The following is a 23,630-nucleotide window of genomic DNA, read 5'->3' on the forward strand; positions in this document are numbered from 1 at the left end:
CTCAATACAAGGCTTAGAGCCATGAAAATCCGAAATAAATTTCGAATGGAATTGTTGGATATCAAAGAGAGATATCAAAGCTTGATTAGTTGCAAAATGTTTTGCACTATTCGGATCTTCTTAGGGATTGTATTTCATTATGATGATATACATATAACGAGTGAATCTAAAACCCACTTCTTCAATTAGAAGGAATGTATTCAATACATGTCATGAGTTTTGTAGATTCGATAATGTGAAACTTAAGAGAGGGTCTTAAGTAGGACATCAATGAGTTGGAATCAATGTTTTGATCATGTTATAAAACTTTTCTCGAGAGGTCGAGAAGTTGTGTTTATACATGAAGTTTAGTGCGAGTTACGGAATTTTAATTAGTCTTATATGTGGATGACATATTGATCATTGCGAATGATTTAAGACTTGGAGATATATATAATACATCTTTAATATCCAGATTTATGGAGATAAATCCACATGATAATTAGCGTCAAATAAGAAGTCTTATGTTGATAAGATTCTGATGTATCCATAATTAGCGCATATTTAGCCCCCGAATTGGCCTTGTTCCCATGCTTTTTAGTGCATATTTGGGTCATTTATTGTCTTTAGTTCTTTGTTTTGCGTATCCTTTGAGATTTTGATCCCTTGGTAGGAAAGGAGTAAGAATCTTGCATTTTCATGGCAAAACGAGACTAAATTGATTGAATTCAATGACCAAGCATCAAGGAGAGACAAGATTAGAAGGCCTTTGTACATATTATAGTAGTTGGGCAATGAAGAGAAAGGATACTTGCATCTCCGAGGAAATCCCCAAGGATTTTATGAAGAAAAGGGAAGAAAAGAAGAAGGAACAAAGCTGAGCAGCAATCCGTGCGGATTGCCCTGAATCCGCCCGTCCTCCACAGCACAATCCGTGCGTCTTCCTCCAAAGACGCCCGGGCAGCAAGCCCAGAAGACGCCCGGATTCCCTTGAAGACGCCCGTGCCCAGCCTCCAAATCCGCCCGTCCCGTGCCTAAGACGCACGGATTTCAATCCAGCACAAATTCGTTTCTTCAAGCTTCAAAGAAAGAAGCCCTTCCTTCGAAAAATACCGGCGTCTCCCTGCTCAATCTAAAAAGTGTAATTACTAGTTTAGCCCTTAGTTAACCCTAATGCATCCACCTAATTTCCACTATAAATACCCCATTAGTCTAATTAGAAGAGCATGTTCTTCTTATCAATTATTAGAGTAGTTAATAATATCAATCAAATCCCTCTTTTGTTTTGTAATCAACAATTAATCAAGTTTTAATAGAAGTTTTATTTCCTTAATCTCTCTTTTGTTCATCCTTTATTTTGGGTAATTGAAGATTATTTGGGTTATTAGTGGGAGATTGACAACCTCTCAATCAAGCATCAAGTACTTCTTTTATTCTTTGCTTTATTATTGGAATCATTAGTAGGTATAATTCTCTTAATCCCTTTTTAATTATTGTTAATTACTTTCATTTATTCATCATGTTTCCTTTTGTTGGTATGATTGACAACATTTCTAGCATGATCAACATGATAATGAGTGAGTAGTGACCTAGCTAGGGTTAATGGGTAATTAGGGGAAACCAACATGGGGGATGATTCATGCTTAAATTAATATGCTTTCATGGTTTATTTGCTTGCTTGTTTTGATCTCAACTCATGCACATGTTATGTTTGATGAAATGCGAGCCTATGAATCCTTGCATTTTTTACCCATCACCTATCTTTCCAATGAGACTTGTAAGACATAAACCAACTCGAGTCTCATTAGACCATGCATGTTCTTGAGTAGGGAAGATTAAGTCGACTTGTAGGTGTTGTACAATCTAATCGATTCGGCTCCGGGACCCAAACTTTCCTAGGATTGTAAGATATAACCCAACTCAATTCATCACAACAATAATTGCTTGCTTATAATTTGAGAACATGTTTGTATGATCAATTCCTATGATTCCCCTATGACCCCATGATACCCTAGTGCTTTTTATCAATTGTTTACAACCCTTTCATTTCATCTTGCTTATTTACTTTCATTGCTATTTAGTTAGTGACCTTCTACATCAACCCAAATTGTGACACCCCTAAGACACCACTAGTTTCAATAGAAATCTCATCTCAATTCCCGTCCCTTGGGATCCGACCTTTACTGGCCTCTTTACTAATTGTAGAGTTGTTTGTGAAGCTATAAATTGTGTTTGATTGGATGTGTGATGACCAACTCTTTGTCCATATCAAAATGGCGCCGTTGCCGGGGACGATGTTAACTTGATTTAGATTTTCTTATATTGTTTTTAGTTGTGTCATTATTTGCCTTGGGGAAGTAAAACTCCTCAAGGTTTGTTCTAATTGTTTTCAAGTTGTTTGATATTTTGCATGTCTAGAAGGTCACAAGGTGATTTGTTACCTTTTGATCGTGAAATTAAAAGAACTTTGACAACCAATAGAAGACTTGCTAGGAGGAATTTGAGAGATATTGGTGAGGTTGTAGATATTCAACCAACTATTGAGTTCATCAACCCTTTTGCAAGAGAAGGTGAGGAGAACCCAACACAAAATACCACACAAAATCAACCCACAATGCCTAAGTTTTCATCACATTCCGTACCCACCGAGGAGAACCTACCCAATGGTACTCCCACACCACAACATTTGACCGGAAATTTTATTGCCAAATCCGCCTTTATCCAATTAGTCGAAAGGAGCCAATTTGGGGGGATGCCTAGTGAAGACCCTCATTCTCATATGGAAACCTTTTGTGACTATTGTGATGCGATTTCTCAAACCGGTGTAACTCAAGACCAAATTCGATGGGTCTTATTTCCTTTTTCTCTAATTGGCACCGCGAAACAATGGTTGAAAGGCCTTGATAAGGCCACTCTCGGAATTGATTCTTGGAAGAAGTTGGCTCTAGCTTTCTACAAAAAATTCTACCCACCGGAAAAGACTAACATGCTAAGAGCTCAAATTACGGGTTTTAAGCAAAGGGATGAAGAATCTTTGTATGAAGCTTGGGAGCGGTTCAAGGGAATTTGTCGCTCATGTCCTCATCATGGACTTAGCGAGTGGTTCTTGGTACAACAATTTTGGAACGGTCTATATGAAGATTCAAGGAACATTCTCAACATGGGATCAAATGGAATGTTCACCGAAGTTGATGACAATCAAACATGGAACAAGATTGAGGAAATGGCGGTCCATAACTCACAATATAGTAGACCTCGCAAGGCTACTAGAGGAGGAAAGCATGAAGTGGACTCCGTTACTCAATTGGGTGCTCAACTTAGTGCTCACATTGACACAATCAATTTGAAGGTTGAAAAAGCTATGGCTAGACTTGAAGAAGCCTCAAAATCACCAAAGCATCATGTTAATGCCATGACGGCATCTTCATCAATCCCAAGTGGGATATGTGAGAATTGTGGAACTTTGGGACATGACCAAAGTGAATATAGGGGAACAAATGAACAAGTGAATGCTTTCCAAGCATACAAGAGTGGTACCCCTTATTCCAACTATTACAATGAAAACACCAAATTCCATCCAAATCTCTCATACAAAAGCCAAAATGTTCAAAACCGTCAAACAACATACACCCCATCTCCCATGAGAAACCAAAATCAAAGACCATTTTACAACCAAAACCAAGGTTACCAAAATCAAAATCCATACAATCACCAAAATGACCAAGGTTTTGATGTTCAAAAAGCGGTCCTCCAAATGCAAAAGAATCAACAAGAGTTTTTCACTCAAATGCAAAAAGATAGTCAAGCAAAGGAAACCACCATCAACAACATTCTAGCTCACACCAAGATGTTGGAAACCCAATTGACTCAACTAGCATCTTCAAGCTCACAAAGACAAAAGGGGCAATTACCACCTTAAAGTAATCCCCCAAGACATGAAACGGTTAGTGCCATTCACTTGAGAAGTGGTACAAGGTATGAAGCACCGAAGAAGCAAGTTGAGGATGAAGTTGTGGAAGCTAGTGATAAGGAAGAAATTGTGCAAAACTCCAAGGATGGGGAACCATAAAAAGAAGAAATTTCAAAGAAAAATGAAGACAAGGTCAAGGAGAAGGAGCCCATTGTGATTAGACTTCCTTTTCCAAGTCGTCAAGCCAAGCCCAAATTTGATGACCAACTTGGAAAGTTTATGGAAATTGTGAAGAATTTGGAAGTCTCAATTCCTTTCACGGAATTAATCAATCACGTGCCAGCCTATGCAAAATACATGAAAGACATCCTCACAAAGAAGAAGTCGATCCGGAAGCTTGAGACTATCGCCTTCACTAAGGTGAGTAGTGCAATACTTCAAGGGAGTTCACCTCCAAAACTCAAGGATCCGGGAAGCTTCTCAATACCGTGTACCGTTGGCGACACCATGATCAACAAAGCCTTGTGTGATCTAGGGGCTAGTGTGAGTGTTATGTCGTACTCGGTGAGTAAAAGGTTGGGGATGGGAGAGCTTAAATGCACCAATATCACACTCCAAATGGCCGATAGATCGACGAAGACACCATTAGGGATATGGGAAGATGTTCCCGTATGAATTGGGAAGTTTTTCATCCCGGTGGACTTTGTCATTGTTGATATGGAGGAAGACTCCAACATTCCAATCATTCTAGAAAGACCCTTCTTACACACCGCGGGTGCGGTGATTGATGTAAAACATGGTGAGCTCACTCTATAAGTGGGAGATGAGAGTATAACTTTTAATCTTGACAAGACTATAAGAGCTCCCCGTTTACATGAACCGTGTTTTATGATTGATCATTATAGTCGGAAGGATGATAGGAGGAAGTCGGAACTCCAATGGAAGAAGAAAATTGAAGATGCTCCATTCAAAGAGCAAGTGAATTGTGACAAAGAGAGCTTTCAAAGCTCATCAAAATCAAGCAATGAAGAAGATGGCCTTATTGGCCAAGAAAAAGAAATGGGAGAGTTGTCTCCACCAAATCAAGAGATTTTCAATGATCAACTTAATGAAGTTTGTGGTCTATGGGACGACGAATTTGAAGGGATTTTTAATCCTTACATTGGTAATGCCATCGATCAAGACCGACAACAAGGGCCAAGGTCTATTGAAGACCTTTATCATGACAATGAACAAGCGTTTGATTACTTTTTCAAGGTGTTGAGCAACATCAACAACACCTTGAACATGCCCCCTTGACATCTCATCAAGAATGAGAGTTTGGTGGAGTCCTCCCTAAACCACCATTTGTAAATACTTCTAACTCCCTAACTTGCATTTCAATTCTTGTATTGCATTTTTGTTATTTTTGGATTTTTATACGCTGATCAAGATAATTATCATGTTTGAGAGAAGTGAGGGAGGGACTAATAATTTCAATTAATGTGTAGTGCTTTAGCTTAGTGTGGGGATGGCAATTGCCTAGGCTATCCATGCCTTAGTAGTGCCCCCACAATGAAGAACACGAGATATGAAGAAGAATGGAAAAATGACAAGGGATATGCAAAGTACACGGATGGAACTGAATCCGGGTACAAAGGGGTCGAATCCGAGCGGATTCAGGAGAATCCGCCCGTCTTCAGGCAATCCGGGCATATTGGGTAGAAGACGCCCGTCCACCACGAGCTGAATTTTTGAAATTTCTAACTGTCAACGAATCCGGGCGTCCTGCATTCAAATCCGCCCCTCTTCAAAAATCCGCCCGTCCTGAAAGGAAGACGCCCGTCTTCTTGGCTGAGGAAAACAAGAAAAATCCCTGTAAAGGAATCTGCCCATCTTCTGTAAAAGACGCCCGTCCCGTGTTTGCAAATCCGAGCGTCTTCACTGAAAGACGCCCGTCTTTAGGCGAGTTTTTCCCAACCCAGAAAAGGCAGAATCCGGGCGTCCTGAGCATAAACCGCCCGTCTTGCCCCTGTATTTCAAATTTTTCGGGTTTTATAAACCCCCTCCCACATTCATTTCTTCATTCCTTCATTCATAACACTACTCATAGCTCCAAAACCCTCATCCTCTCCATCACAAAAACAAGATTCCTCAACAACATTCACCAAAATCAAATGAAAACATCCTTTTAACAACAAATCAATCACTCCTCTTTCAACAAAAATCAAAACCAAGCACAAAATCTTCAACCTTTGAGTCGATTTTTGAATTCATAAAGTCAAAGCCTTTCATCTTTAAATCGATTTGGGTGCACAAGAAATTGAAGATTTTTCACTCTTTTCTTGGTTTATTCATCAATGGCAAGGACTAAGGGAGCAACAAAAGCAACAAAGGCAAAGGCAACTGTAACACCTCCATTTATTTAAGAGCCTTTGCTAGGCATTCCTAGATAAATGAACGTGTTACCATCTCAGTTACCTGAGGTAGTGAATACAAAGGTAAACGAAACCACAGTACTTTAAATAAATATAATGTTTAAATGGCCTTATTACATAATCCAAAATAAATAATTAAATTAATAAATACAACTGCAGCGGAAAACTAAATAATACGAATAATAAATATTGTTTGTTCTTCTAAGGTGATCTAGACAGCTAAGTAAATGTCATATCCTTTCGCCCTTCAGCTCCCCTTCTAAACCTGCTTAATTAACTGAAATCAATCTGCTCCCCAATTATTGGTTCATCACAGGTGTTTAACGAATACACGGTCAACCCAACGGTTAAGTAGGAATATCTAAACAACAAGAACAGTACAACAATAATACAGAATAAATATGTAAACGATCAACCCCGATCACAACTCCAAATCTCCACACATCCTCCATACACAACCCGAGACACCCATATAAATAACCCGAGACACCCTTATCAATAACCCGAGACACCCTTATAAACGATATCAACATAAATCCCGAGACACCCTTTTATATACCGCCACCCGTGGACCGGTTCTTCATTTTACCCGCCACCCTTGGACCGGGCCTTCAAAATATCAATACAATTTACAATATTGATGGTAATAAATTATCAACACAACATTCAACAATCAAACATCCAATTCCAACTAACCATTACTTAATAAATCACACCAATGCATATTCGAGTTGAGTAGATAACCTACCTCAGCGGCAAATCCAATAAAGCAGTCCAATAAAATAATCAGAAATACTCCACTTCAAAACCGTCACCTAAACGAATATTATAATTTAATTATTAATTATTCAATTCATTATATTAATTTAATTAATTGTAATATAATCTAATTAATTAATTTTCCGTAATACGATTACGTAACCCGGTCTATTAATTTATTGATACGACCAACCCATACATCCCAGGGCCCATGTAATCCCGTTTACACGGATGAACACAAACAAAGAGCAACCCACGCATACACAACTCCACGAAACAACACTCCCCTGCTCATCGCACACCACGTTCAACTCCCTCCTTTAACCACCTATCACGCCACCACTAACCACCAGTCAACACCACCCAAACCTGCCACGCCTAGCCTGTACCACGGCCAACCCCGACAACCCTTAACCACCACCTGAAACCTCCTATACAGGCCCCAAACCCGCGCCCTAAACAGCTCCCGAAAACCCGACACGAAAACAACAAAACCCGACTAAATCACCACCCTACTGCCACCATGACCACCCGTGGCCACCACCGTGGTCTCCCTTGACCCACGGTGGTTCCACCACCTGCTACACCCACGCACGACCCACCAAACGACTCAAAACCCACCTAAACAACTTACACCCGCGTGAACCACCACAACCGACAGCTCACCTCACCAACCACCACCTCAAGCCACCCCGACACCACCATTAAGACCGACCATAGCCGAGCTACCCAGACACCCAAGTCCCGTATTTATTCGTCCAACCAGTAAGTCACAAAACCCGTCTTAAATCCGCGACAACCATAACTTTATACGTGAAATTCGCCTTCCACGGTGGTCGACAACAGCCACGACAGGTCCCACTAGCATCCCCACGGTCACGGCCAACTAATGAGGGTAACGGCACGGTTCACGGTAGTCTATACGGAGTTTAAACGATAATTTAATTAAATACGACTATATAAATACAAATTGAGACGGTCTTACCTTGAGACAACAATAATTGGATGAATTCTCTTATTTTCCTCCCTTAGATCTTTCTCTCCCTTGCCTTAGATCAATTATTGTGTTTTTATGTTTTTTTTGTATGCTTATGGGTAGATACAATAGCTTATTTATATAGGTGTTGGAAGGAAAGAGGGAGGAAGTTTCCTTAAAGCAATTACCTTTATTTTTCCTTTTCTTTTTTAATTACTCCCATATTAGTATTAGTAATAATATACAATTACAATCCCGACTATATACTCAAGCCCACGACCCACATTTCTTCCTTTTTAATTATTTTATATTTTATTTCCGTCTTACAAACTTATTATCCAATTAATTTAATTATTAAATATCATTTAAAACACATTTTAATATTATTCTACCGTCTAAAATGCGGGGTATTACAGTCTTCCCTCCTTAAAAAGAACTTCGTCCCGAAGTTCACCAAAATACCCAAACAACAGAAATAATATCTCAAATAAATTCCAACTAAATTTCTTATTAAGTCTCTCACAAGATACTTTTATTATTATTAAATTATTATAAAAATGTTATAAAAATACGAGATGTTACATCCTATCCCCCTAAGAAAAAGGGTTACGTACCCGTAACCAACTAACTCAAACAAAAAGACTAGGGTACTTTTCTCGCATAGCAGCTTCAGCTTCCCATGTAGCTTCTTCCACCTTATGATTAGACCATAAAACCTTCACTAGAGCAGTCTCACCACTACGAGTCTTTCTCACTTTTCGATCCAAAATCTCCTTAGGCTCCTCAACATAAGATAACTGCTCATCAATCTCAACATGCTCAAGCTCCAGCACATGAGTAGGATCACTCACATACTTCCTCAATTGTGAAACATGAAAAACATTATGCACTCTATCCAAAGATGGAGGTAATGCTAAACGGTAAGCTACCTCTCCAACTCTGTCTAAGATCTCATATGGCCCAATATACTTCTGACTCAGCTTTCCTTTCTTCCCAAACCTCATCACACCTCTCATAGGAGACACTTTAAGCAACACTTTATCTTCCACAGCAAATTCTATATCACTCCTTTTCAAATCTGCATAGCTTTTCTGTCTATCCTGCGCTACACGCATCTTTTGACGAATAATGTGCACTTGCTCCACCATTTCCTGTATCATCTCGGGTCCCAACACAACTGCATCTGCCCTGTCATCCCAACACACAGGACTCCTGCACTTCCTGCCATACAATGCCTCAAAAGGTGACATGCCAATACTAGCATGGTAACTGTTATTATACGAAAACTCAATCAAATCCAACCTCTCCTCCCAAGATCCACCAAACTCCATCACACAAGCTCTCAGCATATCCTCCAAGGTCTGAATAGTCCTCTCGGTCTGACCATCTGTAGCTGGATGAAATGTTGTACTCATCTTCAACTGAGTCCCCAGCAAAGATTGCAATTATTGCCAGAACTTAGATATAAACCTTGAATCACGATCAGAGACAATATCCTTTGGGACACCATGAAGCTTCACCACATTTTTTACATAAGCTTTAGCCAACTCAGCTTTACTCCAAGTATCTTTCATAGGAATGAAGTGAGCTGACTTAGTCAATCGATCTACAATAACCCATATCATGTTATTCCCTCTCTGAGTCTTAGGCAACCCCACAATGAAATCCATCGAAATGCTTTCCCACTTCCATTCAGGCACATCCAAGGACTGAACTTTACCTTGTGGTCTCTTATGCTCTCCCTTCACTCTTTGACAAACCAAACATCTAGCAACGAACTCAGCAACCTCTTTCTTCATCTTAGGCCACCAAAAAGTCTTCTTTAAATCTTTATATAATTTATCTCCTCCAGGATGAACAGAATATGGAGTTGAATGAGCTTCAGTTAAGATCTTTCTTTTTAATTCTTCATCATCAGGTACACACCATCTCCCATCAAACCTCAAACCACCATCACTACACATATGAAACCGCTTCTTCCCGCCTTCCACCATGGCTTCACCCACGGCCTCTCTCCACCGCGCCACTCTCGCATCTTCTTCTTGCTTTTTCCTGATCTCTTCATACAACTCTGGCTCAATGGTCAAATCTCTCATTGTATCTCCTTTCCTGATCATAGAAATGCCCATCTTTTCCATTTCCTCACGCAATCTCATCCTAGACATGGCAGTACACAAAGCATGGACAGATTTCCTACTAAGTGCATCCGCCACCACATTAACCTTCCCTTCATGATAAATTATCTCCATGTCATAATCTCCAATTAAATCTATCCATCTCCTCTGTCTCATATTTAGCTCCTTCTGAGTATAAATGTACTTTAAGCTCTTGTGATCAGAAAATACCTTAAAAGTAGCTCCATAAAGATAATGACGCCATAATTTCAAGGCAAAAACCACCGCTCCCAATTCCAAATCATGAGTTGGATAGTTTGCTTCATACTGCTTCAGCTGTCTCGAGGCATAGGCTATTACTTTCCCATTCTGCATAAGCACACATCCCAAACCATTCTTCGAAGCATCTCGTATAAACTTCAAAATTCTCACTCCCTTCGTAAGGCTAAAATAGGAGCCGTAGTCGCGCTCCTTCGGGGTTAGGAATGCCTTCTCACAACTCTCATCCCACTCGAAACTTATTCTCCTTCCTCATCAAGGTAGTCAAAGGCTTAGCTATTTTTGAGAAGTCTTTTACAAACCTCCTATAATAGCCACCAACCCCGTAAAAACTTCTAATATCCCCCACATTCTTCGGTCTCTCCCACTTGAAACCGCCTCAATCTTGCTTGGATCCACTGACACTCCCTCCTTAGACACCACATGCCCCAGAAAGGCAACCTTCTCTAACCAGAACTCACACTTGCTCAACTTAGCATAAAGATTATTTTCCCTCAGGGTCTGCAACACAATCCTCAAATGCTTTTCATGCTCTTCTTTATTCTTAGAATACACCAGGATATCATCGATAAAGACAGCCACGAACTGATCCAAATAGGGACTAAACACACGGTTCATTAAGTCCATGAAAATTGTCGGTGCATTAGTTAATCCAAATGGCATAACAACAAATTCGTAGTGTCCGTACCTTGTCCTAAATGCAGTCTTTGGAATATCTTCGTTCTTAATTCTCAACTGATGGTACCCCGACCTCAAATCAATCTTAGAAAATATTCCAGCCCCGCTCAGTTGGTCAAATAAATCATCAATCCGTGGCAAAGGGTAAAGATTCTTGATAGTCACATTATTCAACTCTCTATAGTCAATACACAACCTCATGCTTCCGTCTTTCTTTTTAACAAATAACACAGGTGCTCCCCAAGGTGACACACTCGGCCTCACATATCCCTTATCCAACAACTCCTCCAACTGCTTTTTAAGCTCCTCCAACTCTTTAGGCCCCATCCTATAAGATGCTTTAGAAATTGGTCCCGCCCCAGGTTTTAAGTCAATGCCAAAATCAATGTCTCTCTGAGGTGGTAGCCCTGGAATCTCATCTGGAAACACATCCTGAAAGTCTTGCACAACAGGTATACATGCCGCCCCCGGCACCTCCTCTCGCGTGTCCCTCACATGGCACAAGATCAACTCACCTCTCTTCCTCAAACAAGATTTTAAGGTAACTGTTGAGATAAGTTTTATTTTTGGTTTAACTACAAATCCCTTATAAGACACTTTTATTCCCTTAGGTCCACTCAAGGTTACATTCTTTTGGTGACAATCTATAAAGGCTTTATATTTACTCAACCAATCCATCCCTAAAATTACCTCAAAACCACCCAAAGGAAATTCAATCAAGCTAGTCAAAAAGATAGCTTCCCCAATTTTAACAGACACATCTCTATACACCCGACTACAAGGTATGGTATCCCCCGAAGGTATATCAACTAGGTCTTTTATCTCATCATATTCTTTCAAATTTAAAGTCCTAGCATGCTTACTTGAAATAAAAGAGTGGGTAGCTCCCGAATCAAACAAAACAAAGGTAGGCTCAGAATTAACAAGAAATGTACCCATGACAACATGAGCATCTTCCTCAGCAGCTTCCTTTCCCATCATAAATAATTTCCCACTGCTCTTAGCCCCACTCTGGCTAGCTGATGTTGACCCATTCTGCTGATTTCCACTGTTCATTATCTTCTGAAAATTATTGCTTTGATTGTTGTTGAAGCGATTTTGATTGGAATAATTGTTGTTGCTCCTCTGATAATTGCCCCCACCAGATCTTGAATTATAATTCCCATAATTCTGCATAGGAGTACGGTAGCCTCCACTCTGGTTCACATTTACAAAACCCCTTCCTTGACTTCCCACATGAACTCTACAATCAGCAATCTTATGACCCACTTTCCCACATCTAAAGCAAGTAAGCGCACCGCCTCCCGAAGATCCTCCTCTGCCGAAACCTCCACGGTTTCCATTCCCATTCTGCCCATTGTTGGAGAAAAAAGATCGGTATGGATTCACATTTTGTTTCTTATTCCCAACATTCTCACTTGCAGCCTCAGTCTTTCTCTTCTCACCCTTTTCTTTCTTTTCTTCCTTAAGCATATCTCGCAATCCTCTCAAAGATGTCCACTCTTTGATACACGTCATCCATGTTACTTGGTTGCCCAGCTGCCAGCCTCTTCTTGATAGTTGTGGTCAACCCCTTCTCGAATCTAACTGCCAACATCTCCTCACTGAAGTTTAAGTCTGCAACATACTAAGATAGCTCCATGAAATTATTGTAGTAGGTCTCCACTGTCATCTCATCTGTCATTTTGAAAGAGTCAAATTCTGCTCTTATTCTGCTCTTAATATGCTCTGGAACGAACACAGCATTCATAACCTTCTTGAACCCCGACCACCTCACATAATCACTTCCACTATTTGCAGCAGCCTCTCTCACAGCCTCCTTGCTTCTAGTCCACCACATACCGGCTTTCCTTCTTAGATAATAAGCAGCCTGATCCACTTGCATTTCCGCAGGACACTTCAATAGCTCAAATAGGTTATCAAATTCTCTGTGCCAATCTCTCAATAGATAAGGTGCTCCCAAGCCATCATACTTTGTCGGATTGTGCCTCGCAATAGAAGCACTTACTTTAGCTGAATCTTACACTGTCCCCTTGGCTTTCAACGCAGCTGTTAAGGCCTCATTCATAGCAATCAGACGATCAATTTCCTCTTGAGACATAGAAGTGGGTGTAGGTGTAGATGCAGCTTTCTTTGGAGGCATGGTTCTGATGTTAAAGGAAAGAAAATACACACATAAGCTTTTACTCAGGAATTTAGGCCTAAGGGTTTTTTTTTTTTTAATACACCTGCAAACAAACAACATGTGGTTGACTCGACTGGCCTAAAGCCAGCCAACCACGTGACCCACGACCGTCCAAAACCGCCACACCCCTACGGTTGTTAACCGTTCAACTAATCATCACCCACAAAACTTATTGCTTACTCATAAATTACTACACTAATCATGGCTTAGGGATCACATAACCGCATATCACTAGACATAATATTTCTAATTCACACAACATCCATTCATGTAGATTAATAATTAATAATTCACACTACCAATTCAAATCAATTTATATAGTTTCAACCAAATAATTCAATTCACTATTTGATGCATATTATCACCCAAATTTCAACACAAATCCCAATAGTTACTCCAATTCTCACGGCCCTAGGCCAAAATGCTATCATATATTACTTACCTCGATCCGCGTCCTGCAACAAGGTTAGAAATTTCTATCTTAAGACAGATAAATGAACCTTAAGACAGAAGATATTCTCTATTTACCCCACTCGTTCAATTCTCTCAAAGATGTCCGGTTCAAAACTGAAAGGGCCAGAAGTTTGGTGTGAGGGGCCCCTAACTCATCCCAAGCCTTAAGGGGGCTCCTAACAGTTTCTACCCGGGTTCATTTTATTAGACTCATCCTAAATTCATTGGGTTCATTTGTTTTAGGCCTGAGGAACGTACGCTCTGATACCACTTTGTAACACCCTCAATTATTTAAGAGCCTTTGCTAGGCATTCCTAGATAAATGAACGTGTTACCATCTCAGTTACCTGAGGTAGTGAATACAAAGGTAAACGAAACCACAGTACTTTAAATAAATATAATGTTTAAATGGCCTTATTACATAATCCAAAATAAATAATTAAATTAATAAATACAATCTGCAAAAAAAACTAAATAATACGAATAATAAATATTGTTTGTTCTTCTAAAGTGATCTAGACAGCTAAGTAAATGCCATATCCTTTCGCCCTTCAGCTCCCCTTCTAAGCCTGCTTAATTACCTGAAATCAATCTGCTCCCCAATTATTGGTTCACCACAGGTGTATAACGAATACACGGTCAACCCAACGGTTGAGTAGGAATATCTAAACAACAAGAACAGTACAACAATAATACAGAATAAATATGTAAACGATCAACCCCGATCACAACTCCAAATCTCCACACATCCTCCATACACAACCCGAGACACCCATATAAATAACCCGAGACACACTTATCAATAACCCGAGACACCCTTATAAACGATATCAACATAAATCCCGAGACACCCTTTTATATACCGCCACCCGTGGACCGGTTCTTCATTTTACCCGCCACCCTTGGACCGGGCCTTCAAAAATATCAATACAATTTACAATATGGATGGTAATAAATTATCAACACAACGTTCAACAATCAAACATCCAATTCCAACTAACCATTACTTAATAAATCACACCAATGCATATTCGAGTTGAGTAGATAACCTACCTCAGCGGCAAATCCAATAAAGCATTCCAATAAAATAATCAGAAATACTCCACTTCAAAATCGTCGCCTAAATGAATATTAATATTTAATTATTAATTATTCAATTCATTATATTAATTTAATGAATTGTAATATAATCTAATTAATTAATTTTCTGTAATACGATTACGTAACCCGGTCTATTAATTTATTGATACGACCAACCCATACATCCCAGGGCCCATGTAATCCCGTTTACACGGATGAACACAAACAAAGAGCAACCCATGCATACACAACTCCACGAAACAACACTCCCCTGCTCATCGACACACCACGTTCAACTCCCTCCTTTAACCACCTATCACGCCACCACTAACCACCAGTCAACACCACCCAAACCTGCCACGCCTAGCCTGTACCACGGCCAACCCCGACAATCCTTAACCACCACCTGAAACCTCCTATAAAGGCCCCAAACCCGCGCCCTAAACAGCTCCCGAAAACCCGACACGAAAACAACAAAACCCGACTAAATCACCACCCTACTGCCACCATGACCACCCGTGGCCACCACCGTGGTCTCCCTTGACCCACGGTGGTTCCACCACCTGCTACACCCACGCACGACCCACCAAACGACTCAAAACCCGCCTAAACAGCTTACACCCGCGTGAACCACTACAACCGACAGCTCACCTCACCAACCACCACCTCAAGCCACCCCGACACCACCATTAAGACCGACCAAAGCCGAGCTACCCAGACACCCAAGTCCCGTGTTTATTCGTCCAACCAGTAAGTCACAAAACCCGTCTTAAATCCGCGACAACCATAACTTTAGACGCGAAATTCGCCTTCCACGGTGGACGACAACAGCCACGACAGGTCCCACTAGCATCCCCACGGTCACGGCCAACTAATGAGGGTAACGGCACGGTTCACGGTAGTCTATACGGAGTTTAAACGATAATTTAATTAAATACGACTATATATATATAAATTGAGACCGTCTTACCTTGAGACAACAATAATTGGATGAATTCTCTTATTTTCCTCCCTTAGATCTTTCTCTCCCTTGCCTTAGATCAATTATTGTGTTTTTATGTTTTTTTTGTATGCTTATGGGTAGATACAATAGCTTATTTATATAGGTGTTGGAAGGAAAGAGGGAGGAAGTTTCCTTAAAGCAATTACCTTTATTTTTCCTTTTCTTTTTTAATTACTCCCATATTAGTATTAGTAATAATATACAATTACAATCCCGACTATATACTCAAGTCCACTACCCACATTTCTTCCTTTTTAATTATTTTATATTTTATTTCCGTCTTACAAACTTATTATCCAATTAATTAAATTATTAAATATCATTTAAAACACATTTTAATATTATTCTACCGTCTAAAATGCGGGGTATTACAGCAACAAAGGCAAAGACACTCTCATCAAGACAAAAGAGTCTTCAAGCAAAGAAAGCATTGGCTATGGTGGTAGCTAACCCAAACCTGGATGTGCAATAACAACAACCTCCCATGGAAGCAACAACATCCTCTACTCCGGAAATTTCTCAACTTTCAAATTATCCGGAGGTAATTTTCATTTCCAAATCCCATAGGGACACTTTTGCCAAGTTTGCTAGAAAATCATTTATATCCACCAAGTTTATTTGTGAAGATACCTTAGATAAGTTGGGTGTCCTTGAGCAAACTAGAGCCTTCTTTAAAGCCATGGGGTTGGAGAAATTGTTTGAATCAAAAGAATTGACATACCCCTCCCTTACCTTAGAATTTTTGAGTTCTTTGAAAGTTAACAAGGTTGAGACTATGGAGACCATCGAGTTCCGTCTAGCTAATTTTAGTAGGCGCATCTCCTTTGTGGAAATGGGTAAAGCTTTGGGTCTTAGTGATTCACCGAGTTATTTTAAGAATGTTGGCAAGTATGACCCCGACCCTCTTTGGGAGGCGATTTCCGAAAGGAAATTTGAGGACTTTCATGCTAGTCGCGCTCTATTAGTCCACCATCCGGGCATTAGAGTGTGGCACAAGGTCATAGGGAACACCATCATTGCAAGAAAAGACACCAACCATTTCACCAAACTCGATTTTGTTCTTCTTGAGTCGGCTTTGAACATTGGAAGGGAATTCACCAAGCCTTTCAACTCTCTAAGGCTTTTGGTGGATAGATGGCTAAATATTGATTGTGGGAAGAAAGGCACTACCGTTATTGTGAATGGAGGCCTAGTCACTATCCTAGCTAAATACTTTGATCCAAACTTCAACAAGGATAGCAAGTATGAGGCGAAAGAGGGTGGTCATCTCATTGATATTAATACTATGATATACAAGTACAAGTGGGTTACCCATAACCCTCTTGACACCAAGTATGGATGGCTCAATAGTGAGGCTAGATCTTTCACTTTGCCTTCAAAGATTTGTCGATTGAGTGTCCACCAGACCAACTATCTACATCCCTTTTCAAAAGAGGCCGAGTACATTATCCGACAACAAAAGGGTGAAATTGAAATGCCCTCCTCTTTCATTGTCACACCACCCTATCCCTTTGAGTACCAAGAGTTCAAACCCGAAGGCGTTGAAGCAAGAAATGATTATTTGACTCTTCTCATGCAAGAGATGCACAAGCAAGCTTTCGAGGATCGGAAAAATGCTTACTTAGCTCAATATCCACCCCTCCTACACTTAGCTAGGCAAGGACAACTTGACCCTTCATGTCCTTTGCCTAGTTGGGCGGATAGGGAAGTCTTCTTTCCGAGCGCATCTAGGGTTGTTCCGGGTGATAATGAGGTTGTCGGTAATGAAGAGGTTGATGATAACATTGATGAAGAAGCTAGTGAAGAAGGAGAAGAGGATGATGAGCAAGGTGAACAAGAAAGTGAAGAAGAAAGTGGTGATGAGTCCACTTCTAGTGAAGAAGATGATAATAGTGATGATATGATGGAAGATTAGCAAGCTTTAGAGGCTCCTACCCTCTCGAGGTTTGTTTTACTTCTTTCTTTGTTTTAATTATTAATCTTGATCATTGTTGGAGTAGTCCTAGCACCATAGAGGACTAACACCTCGGCCCCATTGAGGTGTTCTCATTTTATTGTTCTCATATTTTGAAAAATGCCTAATTGAGAACTTTGACAAGAGCAACTAAGTCATTACAAATACTTTTTCAACTTAAGACTTTGCCTACTAGAATGGTTGTAAAACACCCTAGATTGTGTCATACTAGTGTCTTTTGACCCATGACCCAAAGCCTACTCAAGGGTTTGCATGTGAGTCACCTATTCCAACCCCGTGATGCGATGTGGACTTGGTTAACTTGTCTAGGTGACCTTGATTGACCTTGTGGTAAGGCAACCCAAAAATACTTTCTATCAATAAGTTTGAAGTGCTCATTTCGAAAATTTTGTTATGTGGAAGTAATTTATTGCTAAGGAAACCTCAAATGTTATGAAATGTTGAAATGTTGAGAAATTTAGTTGTTTTGATGGAGGCGTACCACTTCGATGTGCTTTGGAGAGGGATCCATTGAATTAGGCCCCCACACGGTTGTGAATTCGGCCGCCCAGAGACAGAGTGACGATCACCCCGAAAAGCTATTGTCTAGAGGTTAACTGGTTGCCTAATAAGCGATTAGCAAAAACAAAGGACACTAGCCCGGAAGGGACAAACCCCATCTTAAATTTTTGAAATGTGAAAGTTAAATGAGGTCAATTTTTGAATATTAGTCATATCTACCCTTTGGTTATAACGATTTGAGCATTTCATTCCCAAAAAGCCTTTTTGTCAAGCCACTTTGTCGAGCTTGGGACGATCCATGACCTTTACTTTTGTAGAGAATTCGGGACTTGTCATGTCATATGCTACTAGCATCATAGGGATCGTCATTCCACCACCATCCGATCGCTCTTGACGAAAGCATTTGGAAATTGAGGACGAATGTAGTCTAGTTTAACACCATTTGGAGGTGATTTAGTGCCATCCTCTTAGCCTTAGTAATTTGTTGAACTAGTATTTGTGAAGGATTATATGCTCTTAAACTTGTTCTCTTTTAGTTGCCTCCGCCACTTGATGAGGAAGTGGCTATTCCTTTTGTAGATGCATCCATTATTTGATTTTGTGTGCTTAATGTTTGGATGTGTCGCCATTTTGGCAAGACCCACCTTGCCTTGCAAGAAGGCATCCTACCTCATGGTTGTCTTGTTGTGAGTTGAAGGGGCGGAGTGAGACCCGCTAATTGTCTCATATTGGCTATGTTATTAGGTTAGTTTAAATAATGGTCCTAGTCTTTATCACCTCTTTACTCGGGACGAGCAAAGGTTCGGTTTGGGGTTTGATGTGACCATAATTAGCGCATATTTAGCCCCCAAATTGGCCTTGTTCCCATGCTTTTTAGTTCATATTTGGGTCATTATTGTCTTTAGTTCTTTGTTTTGCGTATCCTTTGAGATTTTGATCCCTTGGTAGGATTGGAGTAAGAATCTTGCATTTTCATGGCAAAACGAGACTAAATTGATTGAATTCAATGACCAAGCATCAAGGAGAGACAAGATTAGAAGGCCTTTGTACATATTATAGTAGTTGGGCAATGACGAGAAAGGATCCTTGCATCTCCGAGGAAATCCCCAAGGATTTTATGAAGAAAAGGGAAGAAAAGAAGAAGGAACAAAGCTGAGCAGCAATCCGTGCAGATTGCCCTGAATCCGCTCGTCCTCCACAGCACAATCCGTGCGTCTTCCTCCAAAGACGCCCGGGCAGCAAGCCCAGAAGACGCTCGGATTCCCTTGAAGACGCCCGTGCCAGCCTCACAAATCCGCCCGTCCCGTGCCTAAGACGCACGGATTTCAGTCCAGCACAAATTCGTTTCTTCAAGCTTCAAAGAAAGAAGCCCTTCCTTCGAAAAATACCGGCGTCTCCCTGCTCAATCTAAAAAGTGTAATTACTAGTTTAGCCCTTAGTTAACCCTAATGCATCCACCTAATTTCCACTATAAATACCCCATTAGTCTAATTAGAAGAGCATGTTCTTCTTATCAATTATTAGAGTAGTTAATATCAATCAAATCCCTCTTTAGTTTTGTAATCAACAATTAATCAAGTTTTAATAGAAGTTTTATTTCCTTAATCTCTCTTTTGTTCATCCTTTATTTTGGGTAATTGAATATTATTTGGGTTATTATTGGGAGATTGACAACCTTTCAATCAAGCATCAAGTACTTCTTTTATTTTTTGCTTTATTATTGGAATCATTAGTAGGTATAATTCTCTTAATCCCTTTTTAATTATTGTTAATTACTTTCATTTATTCATCATGTTTCCTTTTATTGGTATGATTGACAACCTTGCTAGCATGATCAACATGATAATGAATGAGTAGTGACCTAGCTAGGATTAATGGGTAATTAGGGGAAACCAACATGGGGGATGATTCATGCTTAAATTAATATTCTTTCATGGTTTATTTGCTTGCTTGTTTTGATCTCAACTCATGCACATGTTATGTTTGATGAAATGCGAGCCTATGAATCCTTGCATTTTTTACCCATCATCTATCTTTCCAATGAGACTTGTAAGACATAAACCAACTCGAGTCTCATTAGACCATGCATGTTGTTGAGTAGGGAAGATTAAGTCGACTTGTAGGTGTTGTACAATCTAATCGATTCGGCTCCGGGACCCAAACTTTCCTAGGATTGTAAGATATAACCCAACTCAATCCATCACAACAATAATTGCTTGCTTATAATTTAAGAACATGTTTGTATGATCAATTCCCATGATTCCCCTATGACCCCATGATACCCTAGTGCTTTTTATCAATTGTTTACAACTCTTTCATTTCATCTTGCTTATTTACTTTCATTGCTATTTAGTTAGTGACCTTCTACATCAACCCAAATTGTGACACCCCTAAGACACCACTAGTTTCAATAGAAATCTCATCTCAATTCCCGTCCCTTGGGATCCGACCTTTACTTGCCTCTTTACTAATTGTAGAGTTGTTTGTGAAGCTATAAATTGTGTTTGATTGGATGTGTGACGACCAACTCTTTGTCCATATCAGATTCATGACTAGTTCAATCAAGTTGAACATATTTGATTGATTCCATTTGCTTCCGCTGCCGAATCAATTAAATAGGAAATGATGTATAACACTTCATATACTTTGAGTATGATGAATTGTTTCAAATCGAATTTAAGTAATAGTTACCAAGTAAGCCATAAAGACTACCCTAAAGTGCTTACAGAAGCATTAAGGATTTAATGCAAAGTATTTTTTATGCAATTTTGTGTAAGGGTGTTACACAAATGACAATTGACAATTGAGATTGCGCATGGTTTCCGACAAAACCATAATCAAAACACATCAGGATGGTTAAGATACCATTGTGGCTATGTTATTTAAGAAATAGATTTTCTAGAATCGTTCTAGGCAATAAAGAACAATGAGAAATATTTACAACGGAAATTGAGTACACTTGCAATCATGGGATGTGCAAGAGGAATGAGTCCCGCACACTGTGAAAACTGTGGGAGCTATTTTTAGGCAAGAAAGCTTATGTCTAGATTGGATCTAGACACGTACTCAGAAAGTTTTGTAATGCAAATGTATACATTACGAAAGGAGAACAAGTATGTAGCAAGGTTGAGCAGGGAGTTGCTAAGACCTACTTACAATGCCTATTCATAGGCTTAACGTGATGAGTCATGTCATTTCAATTGGATTGAGATGAACAACTACATACAAGATCAAATTAGATTATAGAATATGAAATAATAATCAGGCATATAATGCGATCACAATTTTCGATCATATTGATCACATATTTAAATCTCATAACAAGAATACGAAAGGGATGATACATTACATATATAGTCAACTGGTCCACACATATCGGTAATGATTGGCTGGCTAGAGTTTGACATTACTGTCGTGCGACGGTGGTGATCAGTTGATCCCTTGAGGTCACACCTAAAGGACGATTCACTTAATTGAAAAAGGTTAATTAATTGTATGTCGATACACATTAATTAATTCCTTAAAATTGAACAAATTATTATCATAAGAGAGAAAATGACATCTTATTATAATGTGATTAAATAAGATTTTATTTAGTAATTTAAGAAGTTATATTACTAAAATTAATCGGTGTTTGCGAAACACGCGAGATGAGAATGATAAGTTAGTTATAATTACAAGATGTTGTGAATTATACTAACTAGTATTTAAATGACCATTTTATGTGAAAGTAATTTTGAATTACTAGTCAATTTGTTAAATGTGATTTATTTAATTTGTAAATGATATTTAATTTGTTAAATATGCATTTTAAATTAAAACATGACATAAGACATGTCACATGTCACATGACATACAATTGTACAATTGACAAAAATAAAATGGACTCCATATTACACATAATAACCGAAATATTGGTGTGCATTTTTAGTAGTTTTGTCTTATTCATTTGTCTTATTCATTTGTATATGACACTTGATAGTGACTTGACTATGACAAAGCCTTACACTAAATAGTCTTGTGAAGACAAAAAGGAAAAATAAAAAGGGTCCTATAACCCTAATGCCCACCGGTTTTGTGTTAGAAAATAGAGAGATTTTTCCCTCAATTTTTCCATTCTCTCATGTTTAATAAAAACACAACATTCTCTCTCTTGTTCTTCATAAAATCAAGTTTTATGAATCAAATTTGTACAAATCAATCACTAATAATACTAGTAGTAGTATATGAGTATTAGTAACCGATTTTAAGGTAAACCACATTACAAATATCTAGTACATAATATTTTGTGGGATTTTGGGATAGTCTTGGGTGCTACTTATTGGAGGGCTTCTATTTTGAAGTCATGGATGATCATCCTAATGTATTTTCTAGCTCAAGAACAAATGAAGGTAGGTGACCTTCATTTGTGCCCATTTGGCCGAATTTATGATGGTGAGAAAACGATTTTTTAATCTCTTCTTATTTAGTTTGCATGCATAAGATCAACAATTTATTTTATGACTAAATAAATTAATTCATATATGAATATGTAAATTAATGAGATTAATTATTTCTAACAGTAAACCCAAGCTAGTACATCCATAAACAAATAGTAAACTCTTTCCGCTTCACTACTCAATACAAATTGTAGAACTGTGCCATTGTGGCAGAACATCCCTCATATCAACAAAAGACTCCCCATAAAAGGTAATGATAAGCATGGGAGTATTATTCAACGATCTTTTTCATATGTTTTTTTTTCTTTCTCTTCATCAGTTTCTCTTTCTTTCATATTTCTTTTTCGATCTTTTTCATTTCATTTTTCTAATTCACTTCTTCGATTCAAACCACCAACTTCAAGTCTTTGAAAGTGAGCCAAATAGACATGGATAACAGCATACCCGCAAAAACCACTGAACTTACTTGACAGGGCAGGCTAAATTTGGATGTAGTTAAGGGGTCAAAAGGCGAATTTGGCTCTTGTGAAATTTATGGGTAGCAATGAAAGAAAGGTTGTAAGCTACCTCTCCATGTGTGTCACCACCGCAAACCAAATGCATACAGGTACCGAGAAAAGGGCGTCATACACGTGCAAATTGATGTTACATGTCTTATAGAGAGTACTACTCACATCCTATATGAAACTGGTCATGAATTTCACCAGTTTATCAGGCTCTAAATCTTAGAACATATATGTAGTTTGCCAAAATGAGAGTCAAGTCTATTCGTTCAGATAAGTTTAAATCAAAAACTCGTAGATTATGCACATTACCATGCCAACAAAACGTAAAAAATGTGCAAGGCAAAGGTAAAAGACTCAAAGTAGCGTAAAAGTTCAA

At 39.1% G+C, this 23,630-nt stretch overlaps 1 non-coding gene across 1 annotated transcript; it reads right to left on the bottom strand.

Moving 5' to 3' along the window:
• Positions 1-2,965: 2,965 nt before the first annotated feature.
• Positions 2,966-3,072, bottom strand: LOC141589409 (small nucleolar RNA R71). Its single transcript, XR_012520348.1, has one exon. It is a non-coding gene; the product is annotated as a small nucleolar RNA R71 (small nucleolar RNA).
• Positions 3,073-23,630: the final 20,558 nt, after the last annotated feature.

Source organism: Silene latifolia, chromosome 6 (assembly GCF_048544455.1).
Source record: "Silene latifolia isolate original U9 population chromosome 6, ASM4854445v1, whole genome shotgun sequence".
NCBI lineage: Eukaryota > Viridiplantae > Streptophyta > Magnoliopsida > Caryophyllales > Caryophyllaceae > Silene > Silene latifolia.